Source organism: Bos indicus, chromosome 19, assembly GCF_029378745.1.
Source record: "Bos indicus isolate NIAB-ARS_2022 breed Sahiwal x Tharparkar chromosome 19, NIAB-ARS_B.indTharparkar_mat_pri_1.0, whole genome shotgun sequence".
NCBI lineage: Eukaryota > Metazoa > Chordata > Mammalia > Artiodactyla > Bovidae > Bos > Bos indicus.
The window spans coordinates 50,737,413-50,745,158 of record NC_091778.1 but is presented as its reverse complement, the minus strand read 5'-3'; the positions used below and the strand labels follow the sequence as shown (position 1 = coordinate 50,745,158).

General features: G+C 44.5%; 1 non-coding gene across 1 annotated transcript; it reads right to left on the bottom strand.

The window, feature by feature from the left end:
- Nucleotides 1-1,246: 1,246 nt before the first annotated feature.
- LOC139177794 (5S ribosomal RNA) lies at nucleotides 1,247-1,364 on the bottom strand. The gene has a single exon (XR_011562263.1). It is a non-coding gene; the product is annotated as a 5S ribosomal RNA (ribosomal RNA).
- Between the last annotated feature and the right edge of the window lie 6,382 nt (nucleotides 1,365-7,746).

Below are 7,746 nucleotides of genomic sequence, written 5' to 3'. Positions count from 1 at the left end.
GGGACGGAGGAGCCTGGTGGGCTGCCATCTTTGGGGTGGCACAGAGTCGGACACGACTGAAGTGACTCAGCAGCAGCAGCAGCAGCAATGACAAGTAATCCATCTAGTCAAGGCTATGGTTTTTCCAGTGGTCATGTATGGATGTGAGAGTTGGACTATGAAGAAAGCTGAGCGCCGAAGAATTGATGCTTTTGAACTGTGGTGTTGGAGAAGACTTTTGAGAGTCCCTTGGACTGAAAGGAGATCCAACCAGTCCATTCTGAAGGAAATCAGTCCTGGGTGCTCATTGGAAGGACTGATGCTGAAACTGAAACTCCAACACTTTGGCCACCTCGTGCAAAGAGTTGACTCATTGGAAAAGACTCTGATACTGGGAGGGATTGGGGGCAGGAGGCGAAGGGGACGACAGAGGATGAGATGGCTGGATGGCATCACCAACTCAATGGACATGAGTTTGAGTGAACTCCAGGAGGTGGTGATGGACAGGGAGGCCTGGCGTGCTGCGATTCATGGGGTCACAAAGAGTCGGACACGACTGAGCGACTGAACTGAACTGAATGACGAGTAATACTGGACATCTTTTCTTGGACCTATTGGCTATTTGCGAATCTTTGAAGAAATTTCTATTCAGGTTACATTGTCCTTTTATTGTTGGGTTCTAAGAGTTCTTTCTGTATTCTGGATGTTAGACCCTTATCAGGTAACATGATTTGCAAAAATATTCTCACATTCTTTGGGTTGCTTTTTCACTTTCTTGATAATGTCCTTTGAAGTGCAACAGTTTTAAATTTTTATTAAGTTCAAGGTATCTACTTTCTCTTTGATTTCTTGTGCTTTTGGTGTAATATTTAAGAAATCATTCCCTAATCCAACGTCACAAAGATTTATACTTATGTTTTCTTCTAAGAGTTTTATCATTTAAGCTCTTACATTCAGGTCTTTGGTCCATTTTGAGTGGATTTCGAATATGAAGTGAAGTGAAAGTGTTAGTCACTCAGTCATGTCCGACTCTTTGCGATTCCATGGACGTAGCCCACCAGGCTCCTCTGTCCATGGAATTCCCCAGGCAAGAATACTGGAGAGGGTAGTCATTCCCTTCCCGACTCATGGGTCAAACCTGGGTCTCCTGCATTGCAGGCAGATTCTTTACCGTCTGAGCCAGATTTTTGAATGTGATATAGAGTAGTGATCTAAATTCATTCTTTTGCATATGGATACCCATTTTGTCCCAGCATCATTTTTTAAAAGCCTACAGCACCAGTATTCCCAGGTGGTCTCCCATCCAAGTACTTCCCAGGCCTGATCCTGCTTCACTTCCAAGATCAGATGAGATTGGGTGTATTCAGGGTGGTATGGCCATAGACTCAGCATCATTTTTGAAAAGACTATGTTCCCCCTTATATTGCAGAACTCAATCTATTTTACTCAACATTTTGATCCTGAAATTGAAACACATGGCCCTGATTCGTTCATTTTTATGGCTGTATGCTGCTGCTGCTGCTGCTGCTGTTTACTCGCTAAATTGTGTCTGACTCTGCGACCCCATGGACCATAGCCTGCCAGGCTCCTCTGCGCATGGGATTCTCGAGGCAAGAATACTGGAGTGGTTTGCCATTTCCATCTCCCAGGGATCTTCCTGACCCAAGGATCAAACCCGTGTCACCTGCACTGGCAGGTGGATTCTTTACCACTGAGTCACCTGGGAAGCTAAGCCCTTATGGCTGTCTGCTGCTGCTGCTGCTGCTGCTAAGTCGCTTCAGTCGTGTCCGACTCTGTGCGACCCCATAGACGGCAGCCCACCAGGCTCTGCCATCCCTGGGATTCTCCAGGCAAGAACACTGGAGTGGGTTGCCATTTCCTTCTCCAATGCATGAAAAGTGAAAGTGAAGTCACTGAGTCGTGTCCAACTCTTAGCGACCCCCTGGACTGCAGCCTACCAGGCTCCTCCATCCATGGGATTTTCCAGGCAAGAGGACTGGAGTGGGGTGCCATTGCCTTCTCCTTATGGCTGTATAATATCCTTCATATGAATCTGCCGTGATGTATTTAATTCATTCTTCTATCCATGCACAGTGGGTTGTTTCCAGAGTTTTGCTTTTCTGAACACTGTGGCTGGTAACATACTTGAGCATGTGTTTTTCTTCCCACGTGTGAGAGTCTTTCTGGGGAATATGCTTAGGAGTGTAGAGTTATGCACATGTTTCCCCAAAGTAATTGTAATATTTATGTTCCTATGAGCAATGTAGAAGAGTTTACATTTGGAAAAATTCAGTTTTTAAATATTCTATTTGTTTAGTGTCTCTTTGAAAAGTCATTACCTAAAGGAAAGAAGTAGTAAAATTTGCAAGTGGAATGTGCCTCTTAGGGCTTCTGATATTTTATTAGCAAGAATTGTTCTAAACAAGCAAAAGGCCAAGAGCTAGAGAACTGAGTATCCGATTAGTATCTCTATAAATTTGTAAATATTAGTGTGAGGCTTAAACAGATCTTTATCTGGTTGAGATGATGAAGCTTTTGCTAGTAGTAAATAAGAGTGTGTGTGTGTTCATTAAAGCAACATCACACCAACCTATTATTACTCTCTTATATAGGGTCTGGAGCGACTATAGTGTAGCAGTTGGCAGAATCAGGGCACCAAGAGTAGAGGAGGGAGGCTTCCCTTTCTTGGAGCCTGCATATTAGTGCAGAATAGCTATGCTAAGACCAAACTGTGTCCATGGTGATGAGAACCATACCCTATCTCATCCTATAGCATTATGCGAAAGTTGACTGACAAAGTTGAGTAGGTGGTACCTAGAACCTTGAAGGAGATGAAAGTGTTCTCTCCTTGTGATTACAGGGAGTTACACCTGGAAAACACAGCAGGCTCTATACTGGACCACCAGTGTGGTTCAGGTAGATGGGTGTCAACAGGGATGGCCATGTAGAAGGTGAAGAAGGGCCTTTGGAAGGCAGACAGATGGGAGATGCAGGCAGCTGACCTGGCAGCATCAGAGAAACATGTGGGAATGTGCTCCAAGTCAGAGTGGGGCTCAGGGACAGGATGTCAGTTACAAAGCAGGAGTGAGGGAAGAGGAGATTGGTAAGATGCCCCAACACTAGGGGCACTCAAGTAGCTCATCAGACCTTGTATTCCAGAAACTGAAACTCTAATACAAGGAGACAACTTGATCTCAGGAATAAGTTGATGTTATGCCTAGTGTCATAGACTGAATGATTATGTCCCTCCCAAATTCGTATGTTGAAACCTAATCCGTAATGTGATGGTATTTAGAAATGGGGTTTATGAGAGGTGATTAGGTCGTGAGGGTAGATTTGCGTCATGAATGGGATTAGCATGCTTATAAAAGAGACCCCCAGGGACTTCCCTGTTGATCCAGTGGCTCAGACTCCAAGCTCTCAATGCAGGGGGCCTGGATTCAATCCCTGTTCAGGGAACTAGATCCCACATGCTACAACTAAGACCTGGCGCAGCCAAATAAACAAACCCAGACCACCTTGAAGGTTGTCCCACTACTTTGAATAATAAATCCAACTCCCTAGCACATATCCTTGTAGGATGGACTCTCAACTCAACTTTGCAGCCCTATTGGTTGTCTTCTGCATTCAGACATTTCTTGGCTGTCACACCAGGCTGTGTATGTAGACTGCCCCAGCCCTTGTCAGTTGCCGTGCAAGTTGGGGCAGAGGTCTGCAAACTACACTCAGTTTTTTTTAATCAATAAGGTTTTATGGGAACACAGTCTCATTGTTTCCCTAGCACACTGTCTATAGCCACTTTCTTACTACAGTGGCAGAGTATGACAGTGTCTGCATGCTAAAATATTTGCTATCTTGCTCTTTAAGTTTATCACTCCCTGGTCTGGAGTTGAAACAGGCAGAAAACCACAGAAAAGAAACACAAATGGCCAGGAATAATGACAAGGTCACGAGGAATGCTGTGCCATAAAGAACCGCAGGGGAACCTCTTTCTGTAGGGTGCTCCCCGTGCATCTTCATGTGCAGCCAAATTGAAATTCTCATCGTTTTCTAGTTCTCCTCTCTGTGTTTCTGACTCCCAGTCTTTGCCTGGCCTCCCCATCTACTATGCTCTTTTGTTGCCATCCACTGGTATCAAAATTTTGCCTGCCCCTCAGGGGTCAGATGGGATGCCACATTCTCAGAGAAGGTTTCCTGTCTCCTCAGCCATAATTCATTTCTCTCCTGCCTTTCTGTTTCTTTTGGCTGCTGGGAACCTGGGAATCTTAATTCCCTGACCAGGGAGTGCACCTACAGGCCTTGTATTGGAGGCGTGGAGTCTTAACCACTGGACCACCAGGGGGATTTCCATCTCTTGCTTTTCTTTAGCTCGGGAACCTTTCTGGGTGTCACTTCCATTAAATATGAAGTTTCTTAATACTAAGACTCATGTCTCATTCTTCTCCAAATCCCTACGGTCAACACACCCTCTTTTACAGTGAGTTTAAGCCTTTTTGCCTGACATTTAAAGTCCTCCAGGGCAGACTTCTCCCAGCCTCATCTTTTGCCCCTGTCCTATCCTTTGACCAAATCAAACTAATTATGGTCCCCCAATGTACTATGTAGCTAACTTTTAATATCTCTTCTTTTTATTGCCTTGGCTCTCTTGAAAAATCAGAGCTAATGAAATGTTGGCTATTACAGTTCTATGAACATGGTTATGTAATGGCCTTACAAGGCCCTTAATAAATGAAATCTAAAATGTTACATCTTTTCGAACCCAGAAACTCATTCAAACTTTATTCTCTTTGAAGATTTATAACATTTTTTGAAGATCATGTTGTCCTCTTCTTTCTTCTGACTGATTTGCCAGGAATTTTGGTTGAAAATGATAAAGTCCCAACTTAGATAGGATAAATACGCAATAGTCACGTCTTCTAGAAGGAAAACACTGACTTTTAAAAATGACTCTTGCCTTGAAAAACAAGCCTGAATGTTTTTTATACTCATGTGTAAAAAATACTGCTATTCTTTGCTCTCAGTTGCGTGTTGAAGAATGATTGCAGAATTGAAGGCACGCCAATATCAGTGTCATGTATGTTTATGTGAAATAGCATGACAGTGACTGGACTCTTAGGAACACAGGTACTAACTCTAAAAAACTCATTTAACTTTCCAAATAATGCTTTGCCCCTTTCTGTGTGTAAGTGTGCACCCCTTTTCATTGTTCATATGAATGCTATTTTATTTACAGTGAAATTTTGTATAATTTCAGTCACTGTCAGATTAAGAACCTATGGTTGCAGCTATAGATAACTTAAACCTAGGGAAAACAAAATAGTCATGGGGAGCTGGGCGAGATAACAGTATATTTCTGCCTAGATTCTTCAGCCCCCTACCTCTTGGTACCGAGATGCTGATATACCTGGATGGGGTCCTACCATATTTGAAAATGGCTTAGCTAGTGAAGAATCTGCCCGCAATGCAGGAGACCTGGGTTTGATCCCTGAACCAGGAATATCCCCTGGAGAAAGGCATGGCTACCCACTCCAGCATTCTTGCCTGGAGGATTCCATGGACAGAGGAGCCTTGTGGGCTACAGTCCAGGGGGTCGCAGAGAGTCAGACAGGACTGAGCGACTAACATGAGCATGAATATGTGAAAAGTTCAGTTTTTGCTGCACCACACTCTTTTAAAATTTTAATTATTTATGGCTGTGCTGGGTCTTCATTGCTGCATGAGCTTCCTCTAGTTGCGGTGAGTGGGGGCTACTCTCCAGTTGGGGTGCGCAGGCTTCTCACGGAGGTGGCGTCTCTTGTTGCAGAGCGCGAGCTCTAGGGCACTCAGGCTTCAGTAGCTGTGGCACACGGGCTCAGGAGTTTCAGCTCACTGGCTCTTAAGCTCTGGCTTAGCAGTTGTGGTCACAGGCTTAGTTGTTCTGCAGCATGTGAGATCTTCTTGGACCAGGGATTGAACCTGTGTCCCCTGCATTGCAGGGTGGATTCTTAACCACTGAACCACTAGGGAAACCCATTTGTACACTTTAAAAATAACTTCTCATCAACTGTCCTGCTAAGAGGATACTTTTGTACTCAGTATTGTGAAAAGTTCTCTCTGGTTTCCTGTAGACATGGAGGTTCCAACAGCTTAGTCAATGGAAAGAGGCAACATATTAGGGTATTCTTCCCTTGGGAAGTGGTATGATAAATCTCACCAAGAGATGATTTGAATCTTAAGGCTACCAAGCACATAACCTCATTATCAGGAGATGATTGGGTAGTAGATTAAGATCTGCAAGGAGATCCAACCAGTCCATTCTGAAGGAGATCAGCCCTGGGATTTCTTTGGAAGGAATGATGCTAAAGCTGAAACTCCAGTACTTTGGCCACCTCATGTGAAGAGTTGACTCATTGGAAAAGACTCTGATGCTGGGAGGGATTGGGGGTAGGAGGAGAAGGGGACGCCAGAGGATGAGATGGCTGGATGGCATCACTGACTCGATGGACGTGAATCTGAGTGAATTCCGGGAGGTGGTGATGGACAGGGAGGCCTGGCGTGCTGCAATTCATGGGGTCACAAGGAGTCGGACACGACTGAGCTACTGAGCTGAGCTGAGTTGTAAAGCCCCCCATACCTATTTTGCACCCTCATGGACTGTAGCCTGTCAGGCTCCTCTGTCCATGGAATTCTCCAAGAATACTGGAGTGGGTAGCCATTCCCTTCTCCAGGGATCTTCCCAACCCAGGGATCGAACCCAGGTCTCCAACATTGCAGGCGGATTCTTTACTGTCTGAGCCACCAAGGGAAGCCCATACCTATTTTTATTAGAGACTAAATTTCTAACTTGTTCAATTGGTTTGTTTATGGCAGCGCTGCTCTGCTGTTCCTAGGAGAAGACAATTTTACATTTAAATGGAATATTCTAACTTTGCCTAGTAAGTAATGACCTAGAAATTACAATGCAGGGAAATGGGATTTCAGTGTTTCATGAAAAAAAGTTCCTATCACTAGAGCATCACATTTTTCATTCTTTGGCTAGGTAGGCAGATTTCTGCATGTTCTGTGAAAAAGTCTTGCTGGAGGAGGAGGAAGCAAAAATGAAAGACATTAGCAACTGGGGATGGCAGTCATTTTGGGGACTCTACTTAATATAAGCATGATGAAAATGAATGCCTTTGACCAGAGAAAACAGGCATGACTGATGCCCTGGGTTGTGTTCGGAGGTCTATCAGCCTGTGGGAACTTCATGCTACTTGGCTCTAGCTTGGCATTACTGAGTAACCCGTTCTTTTTATGCCAGCTGATCAGTAAGGAGCAGAGGACAGCACCTCTTTGCCCAGATTAACACTAGATTGATGTCAGTGAATTTAAGCAGAGACTTTACTGTGGCTTGTAACCACGAGTAAAACCTTGCTTTGAAGAAGAAGGAGAAAAGGAGAGGAAAAAGGTGGAAACAAGAAAGTTGTCAGGGTCTTCCCGTGTGGCTTAGCCTCCATGCTCCCAGTGCACGGCGCCTGGGTTCGATCCCTGGTCGGGGAAGTCCTGTGCCGTAACTGAGAGTTTGTGTGCACAGCTAAAGATTCCACATGTCACAACTAAGATCTGGTGTAGCCAAATAGACAAATAAAAATAAATAATATTTTTTAAAAAGAAAGATGGCAACAGGAGGTGGGAAAAGACAGGCAGCAGGTGCAAAGGGTGAGGGAGAAGATAGCTACGTGTGGTGGAGAAGTAGACGCTTCTCCAACTTGGTCAGTCAGCTCTGCTTCACTGGCACAGATTCTAGAA